The sequence below is a fragment of the Stenella coeruleoalba genome, assembly GCF_951394435.1.
Source record: "Stenella coeruleoalba genome assembly, chromosome: 16".
Lineage (NCBI taxonomy): Eukaryota > Metazoa > Chordata > Mammalia > Artiodactyla > Delphinidae > Stenella > Stenella coeruleoalba.
Genome location: NC_137162.1, coordinates 52367235 through 52395057, shown reverse-complemented (window position 1 = coordinate 52395057; position 27823 = coordinate 52367235). Strand labels below are relative to the sequence as shown.

Genomic DNA, 27823 nt, shown 5'->3' with positions numbered 1-27823 from the left:
TTTTTGGATATTCTGGTAGTTATCAAAGTTCTCCATTATCAGGGATAGGCAATATAGTGCAGGAGTTAAGCAGGAGTTGAGAACACTTCTTGGGTATATTGCTTAATATTTATGAACTCGTTTCCTTATTTAATTGGTGATGATAATTATCTTTTTTGTTTGTTTGTTTGTTTTTGTTTTTTGTGGTACGCGGGCCTCTCACTGTTGTGGCCTCTCCCGTGGCGGAGCACAGGCTCCGGATGCGCAGGCTCAGCGGCCATGGCTCACAGGCCCAGCCGCTCCGCGGCATGTGGGATCTTCCCGGACCGGGGCACGAACCCGTATCCCCTGCATCGGCAGGCGGACTCTCAACCAGTGCGCCACCAGTGAAGCCTGATAATTATCTTTAAAGTCCATTTTTTTTGGTGTGAGGATTCAGTGAAATATGGAGTATTTATAGTAAGTGGTAACCCATGATATTATACAACTATTTGTATCCATCTTCCAAATTTTACCATTTTAGCCCCAGAACCCCAGAGAAGGACATACATACCAACTTTATTCATTACATTTCTATTAAATAGTTGAAAGGTAACTTGTACACACATAGCCTGGCAACTTCAATCTTTTTATACTCCAAATAATTTGAAAGGATATGTGGTGTTGGCTTCACTGAACCACATCAGAACACTCCAGAGATGACACTTTTATACAAATCCCTGCTTTTCCTTTTCTCCTTTCTCCTGGCCACATATGCAAGAAAACAGTTTTAAAGCATTTGTTTCAGTTTCTTTGTCTCTCCCAAGGCTGCATGGCAAATGCATTTTTTGTTCATTCTTTTAAAAAAATGTTGAATTCTTAGTGCGTGCCAGGCATTATGAATGTATGTTTGGGAGAGGAGGAAAGCAGTGATATTATCTAATTCACATTTTAAAAGATTACTTTGGTTGCTTTGTGGAAAACAACGAGTGTGTGGTGGGGTTGCTGATATCTGGGGACATGTGAAATAGTGAGTGATTAGTTAGCAAGGAATCATGAGTCCAAGAAAGAAATTTGAGATATAGTTTGAAGAGAGAAGAGAGAGGTCACGCTGGTGAATCCCATGTGTAGAGGAGAGAGGAAAAGAAAAGGAAGACTCCCTGATTTCTGAACAAGAGTATCTGGGTAGGTGGTTTTGTATTTAGTCAGGAACTCTGGAAATTCAGTAGGTTATGGGTAGAATCATGAGTTTGGAAATATGTTTGAGTCTCATATAAGATATGCAAATGGAAATGTCATGTAGGCAACTGTATACATGAGTCTTGATTATAAAGAATTCTGGAGGAGATAAACATTGGGAACTCTATAGACTATAAATGATATTTAACTTAGTTTTTGACAGAATATAGGATAAATAGATTAGGAAGAGGATAGGTTCCAGGATAGGGCCCTGATAATCATCTGCTATGGTAAAGTAGTGGAAGCAAGGTAGGAAAATGTGACTGAGATGTACGAGGTGAGGTTGCAGGAAAACCAGGAAGCTGCTGTTTCAGAAGCCAAGAGGTAAGTGTATTTTAAGAGTGACAGAGTGGCCAGTTATATGGAGGGCTATTTAGAGGTTGAGAAAGGTGACTGGAATGTTTCCATTGGATTCGGCAACACGGGGGTTGCTAGTGACCATTGTAAGAGAAGATTTAGTGGAGTGGCTGGGGCAGAGGCCAGGTGGGAGTGATCTGAACTGCTTAATGGAAAGTGAAAAGGAGGAGAGAGTGTTTGTTGACATCTCCTTTGAGAAGTTTGGTTGAGAAGGGCAGCAAAGAAAAATAGCAGTTTATGAGCGGGGAGGGCATATGCAGTAAGGGAAGGCTTCGTTTTGCTTTAAAAAAAGTGATACGCTTGGGACTTCCCTGGTGGCGCATTGGTTAAGAATCCTCCTGCCTGGGCAGGCGACACATGTTCAATCCCTGGTCCGGGAAGATCCCACATGCTGTGGAGCAACTAAGCCCATGAGCCACAACTACTGAGCCTGCGCTCTAGAGCCCACGAGCCACAACTACTGAAGCCCACGTGCCTAGAGCCTGTGCTCTGCAACAAGAGAAGCCACCGCCGTGGGAAGCCCGGGCAACACAAGAAAGACCCAACTCAGCCAAAATAACTAACTAACTAAATAAATAAAACCATTAAAAAAAAGTGATAGGGCTTCCCTGGTGGCGCAGTGGTTGAGAGTCCACCTGCCGATGCAGGGGACTCGGGTTCGTGCCCTGGTCCGGGAAGATCCCACATGCCGCGAAGCGGCTGGGCGCGTGAGCCATGGCCGCTGAGCCTGCGCGTCCGGGGCCTGTGCTCTGCGGCGGGAGAGGCCACAACGGTGAGAGGCCCGCGTACCGCAAAAAAAAAAAAAAAAAGTGATAGCCTAGAGCGGAGTTTATCAAACTGAAGTTTGTGAACCATTAGTGGTCTTAAAACAATGTTAGTGTGTTTCAATAATCATTTAAAAAATTAAATAGAATAAAACAAAAAATTATCAAGGTACATCTCGTGGTAAAGGTAAGAATTTTATTTTTATGGGATATATTATTATGAAACCTTTACAAATAGTTGCATATTTACACACATATGTATAGGTATATATTTTATCATAATATAAAATACGTTTCCTCATGTGGATCACAGTTTAAAAACTTTGGAATGCACTATACTAGGGCATATTTGCAAGGTGACAGGGATAAACTAGTAGAGTAAAAGACACTGATGACACAGAAGCGAGGAAAACCAAAGAAGTAAAGTTCTTGAGCAGGACTGAGGAAGTCCTTACTCAGTTCTCTTATCTTTTTGCTTCTCATCCACATACTTTATGGCTTCATGTAGTCATTTAAGCTGATCATAAATGAACAAATCCCATATTTTTTTCAGGTTTTAATGGTAGAGTTTAAAGAAATATCCTTTTTTCAACAGTAAAGATTTGTCATAGACACTGTGTTATGGACTTAATTGTTTCTCCCCAAATTCTTATGTTGAGATCCTATAACTCCCAGCAACTCAGAATGTGACTACATTTGGAGATAGGATTTCTGCAGAGGTAATTAAATTAAAATTAGGTCATTGGGGTGGACCCTAATCCAATATGATTGATATCCTTAAAAGATGAGAAAGTTTGAATGGAGAAACACACAGAAAGAAGACCACTGAGAAAATAAATTTTTGCAGTTGAAGCCCCCCAGTCCGTAGCATTTTGTTGTGGTGGCCCTAGCAGACTAGTATCATGCCAGTTACCTTCTTTGGTCTCCTTTGACTGTTACTACACTCCGAGGTGGAGACCAGGATCATGAATGCCTGTTACAGATGAGAAAACTTGAGATGTAGAGTTCAGAAATGACTCACCCAACGCTGGGGATCCAAATAGCTAGTAAGTAGAAAATGAAATTTTATAGATGCTTGCCCAGTGATCGGTCCATGACAGAAGGCTATGTAACAGGCTTTTTGGTCATGCTATGCCTATAGTGGTAGATATGAATTTATGCTGGTCCATTTATTAAGACCAGAAGCTACACTTCTCTGCAAATATAAATTCTGATATCGATGAAATAAGACTAAACATTTAAAAACTTTAGAAATCCCAGAGATGACATATATTAACATTTAAAAATCATCACTTTTATGTATCCCATGAAATTGTATAGCTCAATAAACGTTTTTAAGTTTAGTTTCTCAGTAAGACATGATAAAGCCGGACCAGTGCATGGCATATAGTTGTTTTTTAAAAAAAATCTTCTTTATGAGCGATTACATTTCTCAGAACAAGCACTAGGGAATAGCTCAATAAAGTAGTAATCATTTGTTACTTTGGTTTCCTGATACAAACACCATAAGTGAGAGATCCCAGTAAAGTTGCTTTCCATCTTTCTGTAATGTTTTTAGGGTCCTTTTTCTAAACTTCATATTTTGACTTGACTTTTAAATTTCTTAATGAAATGTCCTATAATAATTAAATGCTTCCAATGACACTTTAGAGTCTGCAGCACACTTAGCATGTTGTGCTAATTCATTCATTCATTTGTGTTTTTCAATAACCATTTATCAAGAGACTCTTGTTACTCTTACACTGGTGAATAAGACATGATCTTAAAAAATTCACAAGTTATTGAAGATGATGTGTGTGTGTGTGTGTGTGTGTGAGAGTGTGTGTGTGTGTGTGTGTGTGTGTGTGTGTGTGTGAATCTTGCTTCATTGCAATGAATGTCCTTATGCCTTACGTATGTCACATTATGAAAATGTGTTAGAGTTCTTCTAGGGTACAAACGTAATTGTACAAACCAAATTGCTGGGTTGTAAATTGTATCCACCTTCAGCTGTGTAGTGTTAAATAGATCTTCAGTTTACTCTTCTATTACTGTTCTCCCACATTCTAAAATCAGTCAGATTTATTGATTTTTGACAATCTTTAATAAGCATAAAATAACTGATTATTGTAATTTGTGATTCCCTGATTATTATATGCTTTTAAGTTTATATAGTATTATATATATATATATATATATATTTTTTTTTTTTTTTGCGGTACGCGGGCCTCTCACCGCTGTGGCCTCTCCCATTGTGGAGCACAGGCTCCGGACGCGCAGGCTCAGCGGCCATGGCCCACGGGCCCAGCCACTCTGTGGCATGTGGGATCCTCCCAGACCGGGGCACGAACCCGTGTCCCCTGCATTGGCAGGCGGAGCCTCAACCACTGCACCACCAGGGAAGCCCTATATAGTATATGTTTGATGTGTTTATAGGTTTATATAAGTTTCTTGGCTATTGTAAATAGAAGAGCACTGTTCTTTCAATTGCCTGTTCATATAATTTGCTCATTTTTCTGTTTGTCTTCTTTTCTTACAAATCAATTTGTACATGTTCCTTTAGTATATTGAATAATATTCCTTTTTGTATGGATTGTAAATATTTTTTTCCCATCTGTAACTTTCTTTTCACTTTGCTTATGATAGGTTTTATGTTATAAAAATTTTCAATATTAATGTGTTCAAATACGTTAATTTTTTTCTTTATAGTTTTATTTTATGTCCCACTCTTGATTTCATCAGTATATTCTCCGTATTAGACTTTAAAATTTTAGATATTTGTTTATCTAATTTAAGTTATTAATCCATCAAGAATTTCTTCTTTGTTTGGAGAGAAGTAGAGATCTGATCTTATTTTCCTTTCTCTATATGGATGGCCAGTTACCCCTGTACTTCATTCAATAGTCTATTTTTTGGTCACAGATTTGTAGTCTATTATATCGTAAGCTCTCATAGGTACATGAATTTATTTTATGCCCACTTATTCTGTTACTTTGGTTTATTTGTCTATCCCTTCAACTATATACACTGTTAAATCTCTTTAGCTTTATAGTAAAACCTGATATCAGTTAAGCTATGTCCGCTCTTCTTCTTGTGCTTCAAAATTGCCTTGACAGATATTGACCTATAATTTTTCCACATACATTTTAGCATAAAGTTGCCACACTCCATCAAAAACACTAAGATTTTGATAGAAATTGCTTTGATTTTATAGATTAATGTGTAAGAGTTGCCTTTAGGGCCTTCAGGTATATGAACATGATATATTTCTCATTTATATATGTTTTATTTTACAACATTCAATAAAGTTTTAGTATTTTATTCTAAAGTCTTACATGTGCTTATTAGATTCAGTCATAGCTCTCTTATTATTTGTGCTTTTATAAATGTAACTGTTCACATGTATATGTATGGCTGAGTCCCTTTGCTGTGCACCTGAAACTATTACAACATTGTTAATCAGCTATACTCCAATATAAAATAAAAAGTTAAAAAAGTAACTGTTTAAAATCAGATTTCTTAATAATTTGTTGCTCATATAAAGGAATATAATTGTTTTTTAATATATTGATTTTATATCTAGCAATTTTGCTGAACAATCTTATTAATTATAATGATTTACTCATTGGTTTTCTTGGATTTTCTATGTGGCTAGTCGGTGAATAAATCATATTTTTAAAATTCTTTTAATCTATTCCCTTTTAAATTTTTTGCACTCTTTTACTCTGGTAAACATTTTTTAATATAACGAAGAATAGAAATAGTGAAAGCAGGATAGCAAAGACACAAGCCTGTTCACAAAACAATGGCACCATGCGGCAGTTCCATGGGGGATTCCATGATGAACAAGGCTAACAATGTCCCTGTCCTCATGAGGCTTCTGAATTAACAAGAGAGGCAGGCATTGCACAGACAATTGCATGGTGGTTACTTCCTTACAATCCATTGGCTACTCTGAAGCACTTATGTAGCATGCTGTCAGAACACTTAGGAGACCAGGTGGGAATGGTGCTGATATGTAGTTTGGAAGGTGAGGAAAAGACATTTGAATTTGATCCAAATGAGGAGTGTGAGTTACACAGGCAAAAGTGAGACCCTGACCGTGCAAAGTGCTCCAAAGAGAAGTACAGCTGTTTTTTTTTTTTCTTTTTAAATTTTTATTTATTTGGCTTTGTTGGGTCTTCGTTGCTGCGTGCGGGCTTTTCTCTAGTTGCGGCGAGCGGGGGCTACTCTTCCTTACGGTGCTCAGCCTTCTCATTGCAGTGGCTTCTTTTGTTGCAGAGCACAGGCTCTAGGCATGCGGGCTTCAGTAGTTGTGACGCATGGGCTCAGTAGTTGTGGCGCACAGGCTTAGTTGCTCCGCGATATGTGGGATCTTCCCGGACCGGGGCTCGAACCCGTGTCCCCTGCGCTGGCAGGTGAATTCTTAACCACTGCGCCACCAGGGAAGTCCTAGATGTTGTTCTAAAAAGAGTGTTCAGTGAAAAATTATTTGGTATGGATGTTCGATAGGCATACCAAATACAAAAATATAAAAGTCATTAAGGACAAAAAATATCTATTGACTGCCCCTGTTTGGAAGATATTTTATATCACTTTGAATTCTTCCCTAGGTAATTAGCAAAAGTAAATCTAACTAAGCAGAAGGCCATGGCAGTTGGCACAAAGCCACTCAAGATCATGGCCACTCGAGTATTTGCCTCGTGCACAGACCTGCAGCCCAGTAGCCCTATCATCTTTGCTCTGGCTCCATCTCTGGTTGTTGTTTTATTTTGACCTCCATTTTTCCCTCAGCAACCATGGAATCAAAATTTGGATACAATTAAAAAATCATTAGTGATTTAAAAAATAATTTTATTGGACACACTAACATGATTAAGAAAATTCCAAGGCAGTATTGGCTGTGGGCATTTTGGCAAGTCTGGGTTGATTTGTTTTTTGAAGTATAGCTGATTTATAATATTATATTAGTTTCAGGTATACAACATAGTGATTCAATATTTTTTATAGATTATACTCCATTTTAAATTATAAAATAATGGCTATATTTCCCTGTGCTTTACAATGTATCCTTTGTAGGTTATTGTTTTAATACAGTCTTTTAGCCAGTTTTCAATGCAAGGCGTGTGCTTACTTAGACCTTGTGTTCTAGAAAAGCTGGGGCCTATGTGGAGAGCTCTGTTTTGTCAGCCCCACAAAATGAGAAGCTGCAACCTGCATTTTCCTTATTCCGTTTCAAGTATGAAGGTGATTTTAAAATTTAACTGCAGTTTCGTTGAGATGTGCTACTACTCCCAGCTAATTATATAGATGCATCAAATATGCATTTTCTATAAAAGCCGTATTATGGTTTTGCCTTTATCCACCAGTGACACTTGAATCGAAGGTGGTAATAAAATGTCAATATGTATTTAGTCATATGAGAAAAAGTAATCTAGAAATTTCTGAGGTGTAACATGAGATGTATTATTGCTTCTAAAAACATGAGTAAACTCAGAATGACAAGCCTACATAAGCTAGGGTTCTTGATCACCCAAGGTTGGCCTGCTTTGTATCCTGACACTGAGACAGAAAACTAGGTCCTGTCCTCTTTTTATGTCCCCTCCAAATTGGGTGTAGGGTTTCAGGGTCCTTAGGGACTTCAGGAAGTCCAGCATTTTGCCAAGCACATGTGTTTGGTGTGTGGATATAGGCTCAGCACTCTGATGAGCTCTGCATTCATTGAGAGATTTAGGGTCCTATTCTGACCTCATTCCATTTGGAGCATGCCTGTCCAAACGAAAAGCCCTGTGCAGGTGTAATTACCTCTCACATGGACGGAACGTGCTACATCTCTCACCGAAGGAAGCCTAGTCAGGGTTGGACGGTGTGTAACATTTCACAAGAAAAGGGAATGGATGTTCTCCTAATAGCATCTTAAAAGGGGAGTTTGGAGAGGGAAACTCCATCTTTCTAGGGGGGAATAATGTGCATCGATCAAGGGAAGTAAGGTGGGAGGTGAGACTGATGTGCTGAGGTCAGGCTTTCGAGCCTCATTTATGCCTCCTTGGAACATTTGCTTTGTGGTGGACCAATGACATCCCAGTTACTGTGGAGGCCCTGAGACACAGGGCAGAGTAGAAGCTCAACAAGAATCTGTTTTGACCCAGTATACTACCACTGAGGCAAGTCTCTTTTTTTGGACTCTTTTCATTACTCAGCAAGAGAAGGAGAAACCATGTTTATTTGTTTTTCTCTGCCATGGACAATTGGAGAACACAAGGGCTCAGCCTGTGACATCCGAGATGTACAGTGGCTCTGACAACACCGCATGACCTCATGAATCTATAACAGGGGGAACATCTCCTAAAATTCTTATCAGGCACGTGGTGAGGGGATTCCCCATATGTAATTATGTTTAGCCATCGAGTGACATTATAAGAGATGAATTCACCGATTTTACAGGTGAGGAAACTGAGGCTTGGGGACAGTTAAGCCATTGGCCAAGGTCATAGAGATGTGATATGGAACAAAGGGGATATTAAAACCCAGGATTCCAGTTCCACAATGTATGCTTGTAACCACTATGCTGTGCCACTTTTTAAATTTTTTTTATTTTTTAAAAATTTTTTATTGGAGTATAGTTGATTTACAATGTTGTGTTAGTTTCAGGTATACAGCACTGTGAATCAGTTATACATATACATACAACCACTCTTTTTTTAGATTCTTTTCCATATAGGCCATTACAGAGTATTGAGTAGAGTTCCCTGTACTATACAGTAGATCCTTATTAGTTATCTGTTTTATATATAGTAGTGTGTATATGTTAATCTCAATCTCCCAGTTGATCCTTCCCTCGCTTATCCCCTGGTAAGTGTAAGTTTGTTTCTGTGCCACCTTTAAAGGCCCGTCTCTCCCTCTTGCAGGCTTAATAGGAGAAACAAATAAAGGCATTTCTGTGAGAAAGCTTTCTGCAAAATATGATGTGGTTTGAGAAATGTAAGCTATTGTATTAGTTCCAGTTCATTGATACTTTCTGTTAATGTAAAGGGTGCAGTACTCATAAACACTTATTTATTTAAATTATGTATCACCTGCCCTTTGTAGAGCTTGAATGAGACAGTCCATTGCTCCATAGAGCAATTCCTATTCTTCCAGTGCTCTGGTCTGCAGATCATCTACTGCCAAAAATATCCTTTCCCTAAGTAATTTCAGAAGTGCCTTTATCAGTGAAAACTTTGCTTATCAGTGCCACCTAATCCTAAGGAGGAAAAGTTCCAGAAGTGGCTTCGTCAGTGAAAACTTGCTTCTTGGTGCTCCCTTTTGCAGAAGTGTAAATGATAGGTGGCCGTTTGTTGGAGCAGATGCCTCACCGGCCATCCCTACCTGCCTCCCACTGCCTGACTCACTATCCCATGGCTCACTCAGAGTCATCACTTACAAGTTAGAGGATCCAGGAGGTACTCTGGAGCCCTAGAGGGATATGCCTCTTCTGGAAGAGCTATGAAACCTCACTGATGAACAGAAGCCTCTCAGTTTCAGATTGTAACCCCTTCTTGTGACCTGTGTCCTTCTTTTGTCTTAAGACACTTCTTAGGATTTCAGAACAGAACTTGGTTTCCAGAGGGCAGCTAGTGAGCTTGTTCTGTTTGGACACTCAGACTGTGCTGTATCTGTGCCAAAGAGGCAACCTTTTGACAGAAGTACTCCCAACCAGCCCACTTCACGCGTGGAGAAAGGTGCTTAAATGCCGTAGTATGGGAAACTTCCTTTCTCTGTCTCAAAGTGCAGTGGTGTGAACCTTTTCCTGTCATTGGTGATTCTCAACATTTTTTTTTCACCATGGAGTCAGAGGTTATATAGCTATATTCAGGGGGAAAATAGCAGGTATTGACAAATTTCATTTTCTTTGTTTACTTATATGTAAATTTTTAAGATGAATTCAGAGAATTTATTTATTCCATTCAAAATGTTTCAGTGAACAAGTTTCAGAAATTTAACTTTATACGTTACATTTTTTCCTGTGCAAGGTCAGATTTTATGTTTTTTAAAAACAAGGACGTTTTTATTGACAGTAAGGTTTTTTATACACTGTTGTGTCTATTATATCCAATGTTCTCACTCAGTTATCCAACACGCAATTACATGTTTTTAATGTTATCTATTTTTATTTATATAAATCTGCTATTAAAATTCCCTATGGGGGCTGTCCCTGGTGGCGCAGTGGTTGAGAATCTGCCTGCTAATGCAGGGGACATGGGTTCGAGCCCTGGTCTGGGAGGATCCCACCTGCCGCGGAGCAGCTAGGCCCGTGAGCCACAACTACTGAGCCTGCGCGTCTGGAGCCTGTGCTCCGCAACAAGAGAGGCCGTGATAGTGAGAGGCCCACGCACCGCGATGAAGAGTGGCCCCCGCTTGCCACAACTAGAGAAAGCCCTCGCACAGAAACGAAGACCCAACAGAGCAAAAATAAATAAATAAGTTACTAAAACTCCTACCCCCAATATCTAAAAAAAAAAAAATTCCCTATGAATTAAAAAAGACAAAATAATGACAATTTCTTCTTCTTTTTTTGGATTATGAACTCAAAAAGATGAAAAGTTAAATAAGTAAACCATATTTATTTTAATAGCACATATTGGTTATGCTCAACTGTGATCAATGGGTCTTAGGCATTTACATTCCCAACACTTTCCTGTTTGCTTGGGAGTAGCGGGAGTTCAGAAGAAATATAAAATCTGGTGAATGCTCTGGGGGAAGTCACATCGAGCTGGAAGGGTACAACTACCATAGCTGAAGCAGTCAGAGAAAAATATGTCATCTAGTGTGAGTAAAGGACAGTAGTTCTTTAGTTTAGAAAGGGCAAGATCTTTTGCAGTTGGGTAATGACAAGAACTACTTAATATGTGGTTTGGACAGTTCCTTGATGCTATGCCCAGGGGCACAGGCTTTGCACCCATTATTCCCTGTGACCCTCTCATATAGGTATTGCGAGATGCTCCTTTAACAGAAGACACTGAAGCCAAACAAGTTCAGTGACATGCCCAAGGTCCCATCCTGAGCCTGAGTGGCAGGCTTAGGTCTCACTGATGCAGAGCTGGTGTTTTTTTTTTTTTTTTTTTTTAATTGAAATATAATTAACATAGACAGTATATTAGTTTCTGATGTACAGCATAATGATTTGATATTTGTTATGTATTGTGCAATGATCACCACAATAAATCTAGGTAATATCCATCACCATACAGAATTACAAACTTCTTTCTTAGGATGAGAACTTTTAAGATCTGTTCTCTTAGCACCTTTCAAATATACAATACAGTATTATTAACTATAGTCACCATGCTGTACATTACATCTCTGTGACATTTATTTTATTACTAGAAGTTTGTACCTTTTGACCACCTTCACCCATTTCGCCTACCCACAGTCTTCCACCTCTGGCAACTACCAATCTGTATATGCAAGTTGTTTTGTTTTTGTTTCTGTTTTTTATAGGTTAGTCGTTATTCCACATTTAAGTGAGATCATATGGCAATTTGTGTTTCTTTGGCTGACTTCTGTGTTGTCACAAATGCCTAGGTTTCAGGCTTTTTTATGGCTGAGTAATATTCCATTGTATATGTGTACCACATCTTCTTTATCCATACATCTGTCAATGGACACTTAGGTTGTTTCCACATTTTGGCTATTGTAAATAATCCTGCAATGAACATAGGGGTGCATATATCTTTTTGAGTTAGTGTTTTTGTTTTCTTCACATAAATACCCTGAAGTGGAACTGCTGGATCACATGGTAGTTCTATTTTTAATTTATTGAAGAACTTCCATGCTGTTTACCATAGTATATGTACCAGTTTACACTCCTGTCAACAGTTCATGAGGTTTCCCTTTTCTCCACATCCTGGCCAACTCTTTTTATTTCTTGTGTAAAAACACAATAATAGCCATTAACAGGTGTAAGGTGATATCTCATTGTGGTGTTGATACGCATTTCCCTAAAGATTTGTGATGTTGAGCACCTTCTCATGTTGACATTTTTCTATATGTCATTTTCTTGGGGAAAATGTCTATTTAGAGCCTCTGCCCGGTTTTTAATCAAATTGTTTCTTGGCTGTTGTGATGTATGAATTTTTTAATGTATTTTGGATATTAGCCCCTTGTCAGGTATATGATTTGAAAATATTTTCTCCCATTTGTTAGGCTGCCTTTTCATTTTGTTGATGGTTTCCTTTCTTGTGCAGAAACTTTAGTTCGATGTAGTCACACTTGTTTATTTTTGCTTTTTGTTGCCTTTGTTTTTGGTGTCAAATCCAAAAAAAATCATCACTAACACCTCTGTCAAGGAGCTTATCACTGTGTTTTCTTCTGGGAATTTTATGGATTCAGGTCTTACATGTTTTCTTCTGGGAATTTTATGGTTTCAGGTCTTTAATCCATTTTTAGTTTGTTTTTGTGTATGGTTTAAGATAGGGGTCCAGTTTTATTCTTTTGCGTGTGGCTGTCTGCTTTTCCCAACACTGTTTATTGAAGAGACTGTCCTTTCCCCATTGTATGTTCTTCAGAGCTGGTATTTTTAAACTATCTCTATTCTCTGTGAAGTGGTTGAAAGTGCCTCCTTAAAAGAAACAAAGCCCGATAAAATATTAGCTAAACATAATGGCAGTATTTATTGAACTTTCATGGGCCAGGCATTATTCTAAGTAACTTTTCATGTATCTCACTTAATTCTCACATAAATACTATGAACCACAGAGAATTAAGTGCCCTGCCTAGGACCACAATGCGAGCAAGAAAGACTTAGATTGTGGTTGAAGAATGGGCCTCATGCTGATAAGCTTTGGGGATGAGACATGACCATGTCTGGGCGGAGCTGATCTCCCACAACCTGACAGAAGGAGCATGAAGGTGCCAAGTTCAGGCAGGGAGGAGCCCCACTCCGGGGCAGAATTTCACTTTGGACTAAAGGCATAGCAGTGTGAAACCTGAGATTTATGAAGAGGAGCCTAGAAATAGGAGGACAGAGAGAAGAAGGGGAGAGTCTTGGAGAGCCCCTAGAAAATAGAATGCCTAGGGCTTCCCTGGTGGCACAGTGGTTGAGAATCCGCCTGCCGATGCACGGGACACGGGTTCGTGCCCCGGTCCGGGAATATCCCACATGCCGCGGAGCGGCTGGGCCCGTGAGCCATGGCCGCTGAGCCTGCGCGTCTGGAGCCTGTGCACCGCAATGGGAGAGGCCACAGCAGTGAGAGGCCTGCGTACCGCAAAAAAAAAAAAAAAAAAAAAAAGAAAAGAAAATGCCTAGACTGATCAGTAAGGAGCAGAAATGAAAAATGGGAGAGAAAGGCCAATCTGAGGTCTGTGCCACAGTGAAGAGAATGGATTCTGCTGTAGGCTTTTGGGCAACTCTAATCCACAAATAGGAAATGTAAGTGTTGGCTCATTTTCTTGAAATCAAGTTTATTTCTCAGTATGACATCAGAAGTTTCTCCCTCTTAGAGTCTTCATTTGAATCATCATATCTTTCAAGAAACTCACTTCCAGGTGTGGACAACAATGCTGTAGTTAGCACTGCCTTAAAATGTGAGAAATGAACATGTAAAAATTCTCACTTGAATTCTGTGAAAGAGAGAATAGATACTTGATTAATATATCACCAGATTAATCTGTCACTAGATTTTGAAGACAGTGCTTTGGAACATGTCATGTCTCTTAACAGCCTTTTCAGATTTTCTCAGGAAAGATCTTTGTGAATTGATTATTGATAGTTCAACAGAGAATTTGAGAATAATACTGTGTGCCAAAAAAAAAAAAAAAAAAATCCTGGGAACAAATCCTGTCTTCACTGTTTACCAGCTGTGTGATGCTGAGTAATTGATTTAATGCCTCTGAACCTCAGTTTTCTTATCTATGAAATGGGATAATAGTATTAATACTTGCCTTATAGAGAAGCTTTTGAATTAAGTAAAAGTAACATATAAAGTGACTAACATAGAGCCTGGCAAATATAGGCAAGTCCATAATTGTGTGTCATCATCATCACCACTGTCATTTAGCTCCCCCTTAAAGAGACATTTATCTATGGGTTCTATATAAGCAGGCTAAATACCTTTGATAAAAATGAGATGGTCTGAAACTTACATGGGGACTTTCTTATTCAGCGCTCATGTCACCATCAGCAATGGCAGTATATTAATTTTATTTGGTTGTTGACCTACTGTATATATTATGTGCTAAGTACTTGGACTGCTCTGAGGGAGCTTCAGACAAATGTGAAAAAGGGCACAAATGAATAATCTTAATGCAGTGTAAGTGTTATATTCAAGTGTACATAGTATGGAAGCACAGAGGAGGTACTTTTTCTCTAGGGCTGGCTGGGTGGTTAAGTGGGCAGGAATGTGACTTTTGAACCAAGTCTAGATGGATGATTACTTGACAGATAAGAGGTCAAGAACACTGCAAGCAGCATCACCCTCCCCCTGGCAGCATATAAAGAATATGGCATGTGCTGGACATGAGAAATGTTCACTATGAATGGAGTGTGAAGTGTAAGATGGGTGAGGCCAGGGTAAGTGAGTTAAGGCCAGAGGAGCAAGGGTATCGTTTGCCATATTTCAAGGTGTTCCCTGAAATGTTGGCCCAGAGCAAGTCTTGATGTTTAAGCAGGAAAGTCACATAATCAAATTTGTGTTTTAGAAAGATGCTTGAAAATGGTGCAGAGGATGGATTGGAGGGAGAAAAAGTGGAGGACAATTTGATGTTTTTAGTTTTTAATTTTAAAAATATTTATTTATTTTGGCTGCACCGGGTCTTAGTTGCAGCACGTGGGATCTTCATTGTGGCATGCGGACTTCTTAGTTGCGGCATGCCTGCAGGGTCTAGTTCCCCGACCAGGGATCAAACCCAGGCCCCCTGCACTGGGAGCACAGAGTCTTACCCACTGGACCACCAGGGAAGTCCCCTGTTTTTTTTTAATATATTCAACATTTTTCCTGTAGTTATTTGCCAATCATATATTTTTTTTTGATGAAGTCTGTTCATATCTTTTTTCTTTGATTGTAGTAAAATATACATAATATAAAGTTTACCATCATAATCATTTTTAAGTGTACAGTTCAGTGGTATTCAATATATTCATAATGCTGTGCAACCATTACCATCTATCTATAACTCTTTTTATCTTGTAAAGCTAAAAACTGAAACTCCATGCAAATTAAACAATAACTCCTTATTCTTTCCTACCCCCAGCCCCTAACAACCACCATTCTACTTTGTCTTTATGACTTTGACTATGCTAAGTACCTTGTGCTGAGTATAAGTGGAATTGTATAGTATTTGCCTTTACGCCACTGGCTTATTTCACTTAATATAATGTCCTCAAGGTTCATCCACGTTGTAGCATAAGTCAGAATTTGCTTGCTAATTTAAGGCTGAATAATATTCTGTTGTATGTGTATACCACATTTTGCTTATTCATTCATCCATTGATGGACAGTTGAGTTGTGTTCATTTTTTAGCTCTTGTGAACAATGCTGTTATGAACATGGGCTTATAAATATCTGTTCAAGATCTTGCTCTCAATTCTTTTAGGTATATACCCAGAAGTGGAATTGCTGGGTCATATGGTAATTCTATTTTTAGTTTTTTAAGGAACCGCCATACTGTTTTCCACAGTGGCTGCACCATTTTACATTCCCACCAACAGTGCATAAGGGTTCCAGGTACTCCACATCCTTGATAGTACTTGTTATTATCTTTCTTTGTTTTTTCTTTTTTTGGATAGTAGCCATCCTAATGGGTGTGAGGAATACTTTTACGTTGTAAGTGAAAGATAATGAGGGCCAAGATGAGGCATAGTCATGGAAGATAAATGGTAATGGGGAACTCAGGTGGGAGTCTTTTGTTAAGTGCAAGCATTTGAATTTGTTGACTAAATGTGAAACATTTTTTTCTTCTTCCAGTTTTATTGAGATATAATCGACATACAGCCCTGAACAAGTTTAAGGTGTACAGCATAATGATTTGACTTACATACGTCATGAAATAACACAGTAAGTTCAGTGAACATCTGTCATCTCATATAGATAGAAAATAAAAGAAAAATATTTTTTCCTTGTGATGAGCACTCTTAGGATTTACTCTCTTAACTTTCATATATAACCTGTGGCAGTGTTAATTATCTTTATCATGTTGTACATGACATCCCTAGTACTTATGTATCTTGTAACTGGGAATTTGTGCCTTTTGACCACCTTCATCCAATTCTCCCTCTTTTCACTCCCACCTCTGGTAGCCATATATCTTATCTCTTTTTCTATGAGTTTGTTTGTTTCTTAAGTATAACTGACCTACAATACTATGTTAGTTCCTGGTGCACAACATAGTGATTTGGTATTTCTATACATTTCAAAATAATCACCATAAGTCTAGTTACCATCTGTCACCATAAGAAGATATTACATTATTATTGACTCTGTTCCCCGCACTGTACATTTCATCTCCATGACTCATTTATTTTGTAACTAGAAGTTTATACCTCTTAAGAGGATGAATTATATGTCCAACTTTGACGCTTCAACGCATGTCTAAATCTGACAAATAATAAGGCCATCATTAGAATCCAGTAGGACAGATAAGGCAATGAGCAGGATTTCTTAAGTGGGACTTAGATGTTCATTAATTTATTGATATTTGTAAATATTTTCAAAGGAACAAATTTGTACTGGAGCACAAATATCAATTTAAAAAATTCCATTTTTATAGAACCAAGTTATACGTTGTGGAAAATATAAATTGTGATTATATGTTTTACTGTAAGTATCAGTTAGAACAGGTCTTGTGATGTGGCGTGCAGTTACTTTAACAAAGTAACATATCTGTAGAGTATTTTGCAATTTAGAAGTCTCCTTCATATAAACTGTATTTAATCTTTTACAATTTCACCATTCTTTTATTTACTGACATTCAACAAGTACCTTTGGAGTACCCCCTCGGTTTCAGGAACTGTCCTAGGCTCTGGAAACATCCTGCTGCATACATCCTAGGGATAGGCCCTGGAGTTTAATTATCTATAATATGAATTCTTAACTTGGGTTCAGGGAAGGGTTTTAGGATAAGGAGGTGTCTATGATCTTGGTAAAATTTACATAAAATATTTTCAAGAGGAGATTTTTATCAGAATTTCAAAGCCATGACCCTAAACTGATTAAGAGTCATGGTCTTCAAGAAAAACTGAGCCTCACAGAAGTTGATTGACCTGCCCAGGGTCCCAAGAATCAAGTGACAGTCTGGGTCTTTTAGCCCTGGTTTAGTGCACTCTGCAGTGCCATGCTGCTTCTCAGTATCCATTCTGTTATGTCCTCCTTCTCTAAAGAATGATCCATTTTCCTAAGGTTTTATAGATCATTCAAATTTCTCACTGTAAATGTCACTTCGTATCAGGATGCGACAATTAACAAATTTTATAATATAACTAGATTGACTTTAATTTCTTGTAGCTCTTAAAACACAGAAACTTCCAATCCCGGTGGTTCTAAAGGCATTTTATGAAGATAGTGTTCCTGCATCTTTGTTGCAGAAGAACATGGTAAGGGTCCTGGAGAAACTCCAGTGGCATTTCTTTGGTCATCTTGAGGAAGTGGAAACGTGTGCCATTCCTGAGAAGACTGTTGGCCCTTTTATTGTAGGACACAAACCAATGCCTTCGAAATGACCTTCTTGACTTCCTGCAGTGGGAAGCATTGAGCTCTATGGTGAAACAGGCTTTATATATACACACCACCATCTGACCTTTGGGTCAGGACATTTGCAATCAATTTGAAGTGCAGCAAGTGGAACCACAGTGCTGATGAGCTCTCACAGTAGGGTAAGCAAGGCTACCTGGGACTGAGGGGCATGGAACCTCTATTGATTTTTTTAGATGCTTCTACCATATGTTCCTAAACTGCTGGGCTTGGAATTAAGTCAGTTGCCAGAGATGACACCACAGGACAAGAAGACAGCCTGTGTATTAAAGGCTGAAGAAAAATTTTCACACACCCCAGAAATAAATTAATTTTTTTTGGAAAATCAAGTGGAGAAATTTGCTTATAGGCTACTTACTATCCTAGCAGTGAACAGAAATTAGGCAGAAATGTTTAGCAAGAATAAGCTTTGTAGTTTATAGCACTGGCCTAGCAGGACTTCAATCAAAATGTACCTGAATACTCCCAGCCTTCTAGAACTATGTCTAAAGCCAAATATAACTTTGTTCAAGAATGAAATGCTGAGCCTGCGCATCTGGGGCCTGTGCTCCGCAATGGGAGAGGCCACAACGGTGAGAGGCCCGCGTACCACAAAAAAAAAAAAAAAAAGAATGAAAAAGAATTTCTAATTCACTTATTAAGTCCTCAAAAGTTTTGCTACCCTGTTTACGAAGCATATAATTTTATATCAGCTTGTTGGGGTTGTTTACTGAAACTCTAATAAGCTTGTTGGGCTTGGTGTGTGTGTGTGTGTTTTCTTTGACTTAGGGTTAAGTATTCCTGATTTGAAGGAATAATTTTAGATAATATATTTGGTTGGCACAGCCATGTGATTACTGATCTGTGGCTCTTTCCTTGATTCCTGTCTTTAGAGTTTAATTAGAAATGCAGAAGCTTTACATTGGCTGCGTTTTTTCCTGCCTACTTTAACTCCTTGTGTTATTTTTTGAAAGACAGAAAGGACTCCTAAATAGCCATCACTGATATATTTATCCATCTGGTAAAAGATTTTTTAGCACCTATTATGTGCCTGTGTGCTGTGCTACTTTCCAGTGATTGGAAATTTAGATAGACAAATTGTGATCCAGGTTTATCGAGGTAATTATAGTCTGCTTAGGGAGACTGGAGATCAAGGGCTAATTAGCATAAGAAGCAGAATGAAAGGATGATGAAATTGAGGAGGATGGAACAGTCCTTTCTGGCAGAAGACACCTGGGAATCTTAATGGAAGGAAGGCCTATATGTTTTAGATAAGCAGATAATTCCAAAGGGAGAATGACCACAGCTCTATCAATCATAGGTCTCTATCTTCCTAACTGTGCTTTTAGTATACTTCCCAAATGAATCAGCACTATTTCACGTAAAGAGAATTTTTAAAAAATTAATTAATTAATTTTTGGCTGTGTTGGGTCTTCGTTGCTGCGCGTGGGCTTTCTCTAATTGCAGCGAGTGGGGACTACTCTTCGTTGCACTGTGCAGGCTTCTCATTGAGGTGGCTTCTTTTGTTGCGGAGCACAGACTTTAGGCATGTGGGCTTCAGTAGTTGTGGCACGTGGGCTCAGTAGTGGTGGCTCACAGGCTCTAGAGTGCAGGCTCAGTAGTTGTGGTGCACGGGCTCAGTTGCTCCCTGGCATGTGGGATCTTCCCAGACCAGGGCTCAAACCCATGTCCCTTACATTGGCAGGCGGATTGTTAACCACTGCGCCACCAGGGAAGCCCAAAGAGAATGTTTTAATACTTAAAATTTTATCAGCCAATTCAATGCAATCCCTATCAAACCACTAAGGGCATTTTTCACAGAACTAGAACAAAAAATTTTACAACTTGTATGGAAACACAAAAGACCCTGAATAGCCAAAGCAATCTTGAGAGAGAAAAACGGAGCTGGAGGAATCAGGCTCCCTGACTTCAGACTGTACTACAAAGCTATAGTAATCAAGACGGTAAGGTACAGGCACAAAAACAGAAATATAGATCAATAGAACAGGATAGAAAGCCCAGAGATAAACCCATGCACATATGGTCACCTTATCTCTGACAAAGGAGGCAAGAATATACATTGGAGAAAAGACAGCCTCTTCAATAAGTGGTGCTGGGAAAACTGGACAGCTACATGTAAAAGAATGAAATCAAAACACTCCCTAAGACCATAAACTCAAAATGGATTAAATACCTAAATGTAAGGCTAGACACTATAAAGCTCTTAGAGGAAAACGTAGGCAGAACACTGTATGACATAAATCACAGCAAGATCCTTTTTGACCCACCTCCTAGAGTAATGGAAATAAAAACAAAAATAAATAAATGGGACCTAATAAAACTTCAAAGCTTTTGCACAGCAAAGGAAACCATAACAAGACAAAAATACAACCCTCAGAATGGAAGAAAATATTTGCCAATGAAGCAACTGACAAAGGATTAATCTCCAAAATATACAAGTAGCTCATGCAGCTCAATACCAAAAAAACAACCCAATCCAAAAATGGGCAGAAGATCTAAATAGATATTTCTCCAAAGAAGATATACAGATTGCCAACAAACACATGAAAGGATGCTCAACATCACTAATCATTAGAGAAATGCAAATCAAAACCACAATGAGATATCACCTCACACAGGTCAGAATGGCCATCATCAAAAAATATGCAAACAATAAATGTTGGAGAGGGTGTGGAGAAAAGGGAACCCTGTTGCATTGTTGGTGGGAATGTAAATTGATACAGCCACTATGGAGAACAGTGTGGAGGTTCCTTAAAAAACTAAAATAGAACTACCATATGACCCAGCAATCCCACTACTGGGCATATACCCTAAGAAAACCATAATTCAAAAAGAGACATGTACCACAATGTTCATTGCAGCACTATTTACAATAGCCAGGACATGGAAGCAACCTAAGTGTCCATTGACAGATGAATGGATAAAGAAGATGTGGCACATATATACAATGGAATATTACTCAGCCATAAAAAGAAATGAAATTGAGTTATTTGTAGTGAGGTGGATGGACCTAGGGTCTGCCATACAGTGAAGTACATCAGAAAGAGAAAAAGAAATACTGTATGCTAACACATATATATGGAATCTAAAAAAAAATTGTTCTGATGAATCCAGGGGTAAGACAGGAATAAAGACACAGATGTAGAGAATGGACCTGAGGACATGGGGGCAGGTGGGGGGGAAGAGTAAGCTGGGGTGAAGTAAGAGAGTAGCATTGACATATGTACACTACCAACTGTAAAATAGTTAGCTAGTGGGAAGCAGCTGCATAGCACAGGGAGATCAGCTCGGTGCTTTGTGACTATCTAGAGGGGTGGGATAGGGAGGGAGGGAGGGAGGTTTAAGAGGGAGGGGATATGGGATATATGTATACATATAGCTGATTCACTTTGTTATACAGCAGAAACTAACACACCATTGTAAAGCAATTATACTCCAATAAAGATGTTAAAAAAATCAGCCAATGCAAGAAAGGCATTGCCTATTCCATACAACACCTCAGTATTTGTGATGTTTTGTCATTATTGGTATAGCTTCTTCTAATGATTTCCTTATAACGTTTCCTGTCTTTAGGTACAGTCCTAATGTATTACTGGGCCTGGCCTTTTGGGGAGGAAAGTCATAAAATCAACTATGCATTAGGTCTGCATCATCTAATATTTGAGCCAGCAACCACTGGTCGTTGAGCCCTTGAAATTTACTAACCCAAATTAAGACACACTGTAATTTTAAAAACCACACTGTCATTCGAAGACTTGATGCCCTCCCCACCCAAAAAAGGATGCAGACTTTCTTCATATTTATATTGAATTCAGTTTGAAATGATAGTACTTTTACATACTGGGGGGAATAAAACATATTATTAAAATTGATTTCACCTGTGTCTCTTTCGTTGTTTTAATATGGCTACCAGAAAATTTAAAATTACATAGGTGGTTCTCATTATATTTCTATTGGAAAGTGCTTATGGAACTGTTGTTGCAAGGATTAAATATAAGAGGATTAACCCAGATAATGAAGCTGAATGCAAGTGTGTGCAGTGAGCTCTAGACTGCCATCCAGAGAGTGGGTTCAGTCTTAGCTCTGACCTCGACTCTCCAGGTGGTCATTCACTTTCTCTGTCTGGGCCAAGGTTTTCTAATCTGAACAATGTGGAAAAAATTCAGAAGTGGCTAAGTCCTTTCTCACATTAAATCCAGCTATTCAGGAGTATAAGATGAATCTTATTTGTAACCCTTCCAGTCTCCCCTCAAAGCCTATTAGATGAAACAGTCTTCATCATTCCAATTCTTTATTTAAGAGAGGTTAAATTTGTAATTACTGTAATTTGGAGCTTCTTTGAGCAGCCTGAGGCTGGAGCACAGCATCTTTCAATCTGTTCAGGGCTGCGTGAAGCAATTGAACATGTTGTGACTTATAAGGGTCTGACAAAGATATTTTGCAAGGAAATTTCCAGCACTCTTGAAAAAAATCCAGATGTGTCTGAAAGTAAACCATTTTTAGTCCCAGTAGTTTTTATGATGTCATTTCAAATAGGCTAACTCAATAAAAGTATCCTTATTTTAAAAATTAATATTGGAAAATCCATTTCTGACTTTATGGTTTGCTTTTAAAAGTTAACTTAAAGAACTTTGTTGATGTTAGAAGTTACAATACTTGTTCATTATTAAAGTTAGCACATACAGAGCACTTCATACACAAAAAGTTAGGATTACTTGAACCCCATCAGATTTTTCTCATTGTCCATATATTTGACTATAATATTAAATATAAGATATATATAGTATTTTGAAAATTTTCAACTAGTATTCTACTTTGGGATATATGGGTAATTTAGAATATTGTATTTTTATAAACTATATATATATATATATAAAATATATGTTTATATGCTTCCACGATGATTCATTCAAAGTCGTTTTTTTGTTTGTTTGTTTTTGCGGTACGCGGGCCTCTCACCGCCGTGGCCTCTTCCGTTGTGGAGCACAGGCTCCGGACGTGCAGGCTCAGCGGCCACGGCTCACGGGCCCAGCCGCTCCACAGCATGTGGGATCCTCCTGGACCAGGGCACGAACCCGTGTCCCCTGCATCGGCAGGCGGACTCTCAACCACTGCGCCACCAGGGAAGCCTCAAAGTCGTTTTTTTTTTAATAGACAAACGCCGGTCAAAGGACATACATATTTTAAGGCTTTTCATATTTATTATAAATTTTCCTTACTGAAAGTTTGTATTTTCAGCTTATGTTTCCATTAGCAGGGTACGAGCTTGCCCGTTGCCTGAAACATCAGCAATATTCAAAGTTAAGATTTTAAGTCTTGTTTAGATTGATAGGTGAAAAATTGTGTTTCATTTTTGTTGGATTTTGTATTTCTTAGATTGCTTGGAGGATCAGAAATGGTTTAATGAACATATTGGTAATTTCTAATTCTTCTTTGGTGATAGCTTATTCCTGGGGGTTATTTAGTTTATGTAGTTACTTATTTGAGGTAGTTTTCCTTTTTGAGCAGTGAGCTGGTTTGGATCACATGGAACCATCAAGATCTTTCCTCCCTGCTTTGGCATCCAGCCCTGTGCAGTTAGACAGCCTCTCTCAACCATCCAGTCCCTATCAGTTGGTCATCTGTACAAAGATACACACACACATACACACACACACATAACACACACACACACCCCCCACCCACATATAGCGGTGAAAACCACTGTAGTTCCCAGCTTAATCTTGTGCTCCGGGAGGTGATTAACTCCTTACAGGAGGATGAAGAGAATTTAACTCCATATGATCCTTCTTTTGGAGTCTTTATTGGAATAGTTGTTTGTGTGTGTGTGTGTGTGTGTGTGTGTGTGTGTGTGTTTTATTTTCCAAAGCAAATGAAAAAGCCTCATAGTGATATTAACTATACTAGGATCTCTGCTACAAACAAGAATCCTCAGACTGGGCTTCCCTGGTGGCGCAGTGGTTGAGAGTCCGCCTGCCGATGCAGGGGTCACAGGTTTGTGCCCCCGTCCGGGAAGATCCCACATGCTGCGGAGCGGCTTGGCCCGTGAGACATGGCCGCTGAGCCTGCGCGTCTGGAGCCTGTGCTCCGCAACGGGAGAGGCCAGAACAGTGAGGCCCGTGTACCGCAAAAAAAAAAAAAAAAAAAAAAAACAACGAATCCTCAGTCCTCTGAGCTACTACAGCTCACTTATTTGAACCACACTGGTATGACCCCTTGCAAAATCACCTCCATTGAGCTGTTATTATAAGGCCACTATAAGAAAGAACCCTATGAAATATTGTAACGCATCTGTTGTGAAAATATTGGTATGGCCGTTTTCTTCTAACACTGATGTTCTAATACATGAAAGATGCATTTTTAAAAATTAGGTGCTAGAAAAAGTGCTGTTTTGATTCCTTTCTTCTGCTATTTGTGTTCATGTTGCAGCTTTTGCTTGGCTGCTTGAAAATGCAGCCAAATTTGAAGCCAAATCACAGCGATAGTATTGACTGTTTTGGAACTTATTTGTGTGCTCCAGTTGTTTAGTTTTACTTTTACTCCTTTACCTATAATTTCTTGTGTCATTATTGGTTAAATTTTGTGTGTGAACCTAAAATTTTTTTTATGAACCCCAACTTTTCATATTTTGTTTTTGTGTTTATTTTGGTTTTTGGCCTCTCCAAAGGCAAAGATAACAAGAAGTCCTTTTGGGGGGAGAGGTGAGGTATAGATAGAAATAAACTAATCAATCTCCAGTATAGTATTTCTGGAAAAGAGCAAGGCCTATGATTGAGAACAGTTTTTACAAGCATAGTAAAGAATATTATCATAATTTTCATAATGATTTTAAGTTTTGCTACAAAAAAATAGAATGCACTAAACATGCATTTTTGAAATCTGTTCCTAGGCAAAAGAGCTTCTACTCCCAAGCAAAAAAATGTGGAAATCAACTGTATTATTCCATGGCCTTTCACTTTTGAATATGTTTGCTTGTTTTAATGACAGTATTTCTCTGATCCTGATATCAGTCTGTTCTTTTATGATATTATTTCTGTTCATTCACTGAGCAGGTTAGCGATTGATTGATTTTTGGTTTCCGTTGCTATGCGCAGGCTTACGCGGGGAGCGGGGGCTACCCTTCGTTGCAGTGCACGGGCTTCTCATTGCGGGGGATCTCTTGTTGCAGAGCACGGGCTCTAGGCACGTGGGCTCAGTAGTTGTGGCTCACAGGCCTAGCCGCTCTGTGACATGTGGGATCTTCCCGGACCAGGGATCAAATCCGTGTCTCCTGCACCGGCAGGCAGGTTCTCAACCACTGTGCCACCAGGGAAGACCCCAGATTAGTGATTTAAATAAGCTGCTTTTCACAGGAATAAATGAATAACATAAAATTCTTTTATTGTAAATATCAACTCAATTTTATGGTGTCCTTTTTGGGTATTCAATGGTATGGTACTTAAAAAAATTAATACAAGCAGTTGAAGTTACCTAAATGCTATCTCCTTATACAGAATTCAGTGTTTTAAATAGAAATATGCTTTAGAAAGCTAAGCAAAGTGTAAAGTAAAAGGTATATTACTAAAAGCTAAATATGTATTAATATTCCTTGATTCAAATTATGGGCTTCAGTTACCCCAGCATTTTGGAGAGAAGTGAGGTCATCTGTGTCCTGCACAACTTTAGGGGGAGCTATTTGCATGGACTACTTTAGCCCATTATGGCATTCATTGTATTTCATCTCCAGGGAAATACTTTTTAACTGTGTTTGAAAGGATGAATTTAACTTAACTCTTCCTCAAAAATTTAGAAACGATATTTCTGTCAAATCAGAGAATTTTCTTCCTGGGTGTTAAAGAATGATACGAGGAAAACATTAGCTACTTCACTGTATTTAAATGCTGCTTGGATATTGGCGCTCCGTTACTCATTTTTATTTTAGTGATTTTCACTTCAGAATTCAAAATTAATTCCATATCCCGGCATCAAGTCTCTCCATCAGATTGAACTTGAACTGATGTAGCTGATGTGCTGCTTTGGAGCCCATAAGTGTGTGGGGGAATTGCAGTCTGTCTTCGATGCAATAGACTTATTAGAGCCTCCAGCCAAGCATCTGTGCCCACCTACATTGAGGATGACTGAAAGAAGGTTTCCAGAGGAGAGAGAGAGACAAAAGAAGGAGAGAGGAACAGTCAGGAGGTAGGAGGGAGGAAGGAAGGAAACCAAGTTATTCAGAGACTGTACTCAGACTCCAGGCTCTGAGACTAGGGTTGTGGAAGCAATATATGCTGGACTCTGTTTGTTGTCCAGTCCAATATCCGTTGTCAACTTCAGTCTTTTGGGCTAGCTTCTATTATATAGCTTGGAAAGATTTTTCTCAACTTTCATTATAGTCGGGTTTGCCATAGGATAATGGCATTATAGTTGGGTTTGCCATAGGATAATGGCATTTGGTAAATGGAAATCTATATTCCTGCCTCCTCCTGGTTTTTTTTCCCTTCCTACCTTAAATACTGATGCAGTGTGTAGAATTGCAGCTGTTCAGGGGTCATCTTCTGAACAAGAAGAATAGACCATATTATGCCCAGTCTTCCCTGAGTTTCTGCCTACCTCCAGACTTCTGGTCATATGAGAAAAAACAAACCCTTATTTGGAGTCAAAGTTTCTGTTACTTGCATCCAAATGCATTCCTAATCAATAAACCGTACAGTCTCATATTATGGTGGCATTTGTCTTCTATTCTCCAATAATCTCATTTCCAACAATGAGTGAGAAAAAATACATATAAAGTTCTCATTCCAACACTTCTTCAAACCTGAAATTTCCATCCTGCTTGGCCAGGATGAACCCCACTTATGAGGTACTTAGTAGTTGCTTATTGAATGGATGTGAAGGATAGGAAAACACTCTTCAAATGTGGTGATGGAAACCTTTTTGAGTTCTCTGATTTGGCTGTTCCATAATGCACAGCAACATTATACTCTTAAGTTCAGCACCCATCTCTACTTATACAAGCCCTTGCCCTCGTGCGTGGTGTTGTGGAAACCCATTTCTATATCTGGCTGCCTTTTCTGGTGGGAAAAAAGGGAAGTCTGAGTTAGTATAGTATGAACTTTGACTACACTTTTAAAAAGCACAAAAAAACTAAGAAATATGTTCGCCAGATAAGGATTTATGTGGAGCTCAATCACAATGTGCTCATGTCTGCTTGGAGACAGCGAAGTTTGATAGTTGAGGGAGAGGTCATTAGAACCCAACAGAATTACATTTGAAACCCATTGTTGTCACTGCTGGCTGTGTGAGGTTGAGAAACTTAGTTAATTTTCTGAGCAAGCATTCCTTTCTTTGTAAAACAGAGGTAAGAATACCTGTTTTCCGTAGTGGCTGGGGCTAAATTAAATCATATGTACATAAAGTGTTTGGCATGTAGTAAGGGATTAATAAATGATCACTTTTCTATTAATGGTTGTAGTTATCCTGCAATATGATGGTTGGAAGATGTGATTGTGTCAGAACAAAATAAGAAATATAATGTCAGCTTGCACCTACTTCTCTTGTTTTAGAAAAATAGTTCTGGTTTATGATAACCTTATCTCTTCCTTGAGATGTTTCTGATTAGTCAGTCTGATCCATTCAAAGCTGTCAGTACAAAATTTCCTGTGATCTCTACCTGCCTTGCTGTATTGTCTCCTGGAGCCTCCAGAGGTGACCAGCTTCAGAGATTTCATTGTGTGTAATTAGTAGATTTCATTGTGTGTAAAATAAATTTCTTTTTTAATTAAAGAAATACAATTAAAGACATCTTCTAGCACACTAGTTGGG

The 27823-nt window shown here is 38.7% G+C and overlaps 1 protein-coding gene across 9 annotated transcripts in view; it reads left to right on the top strand.

Moving 5' to 3' along the window:
• Positions 1-27823, top strand: part of NRG3 (neuregulin 3) — a 1065324-nt gene that overhangs the window by 131833 nt on the left and 905668 nt on the right. The gene's annotated exons all lie outside the window — the stretch shown is intronic.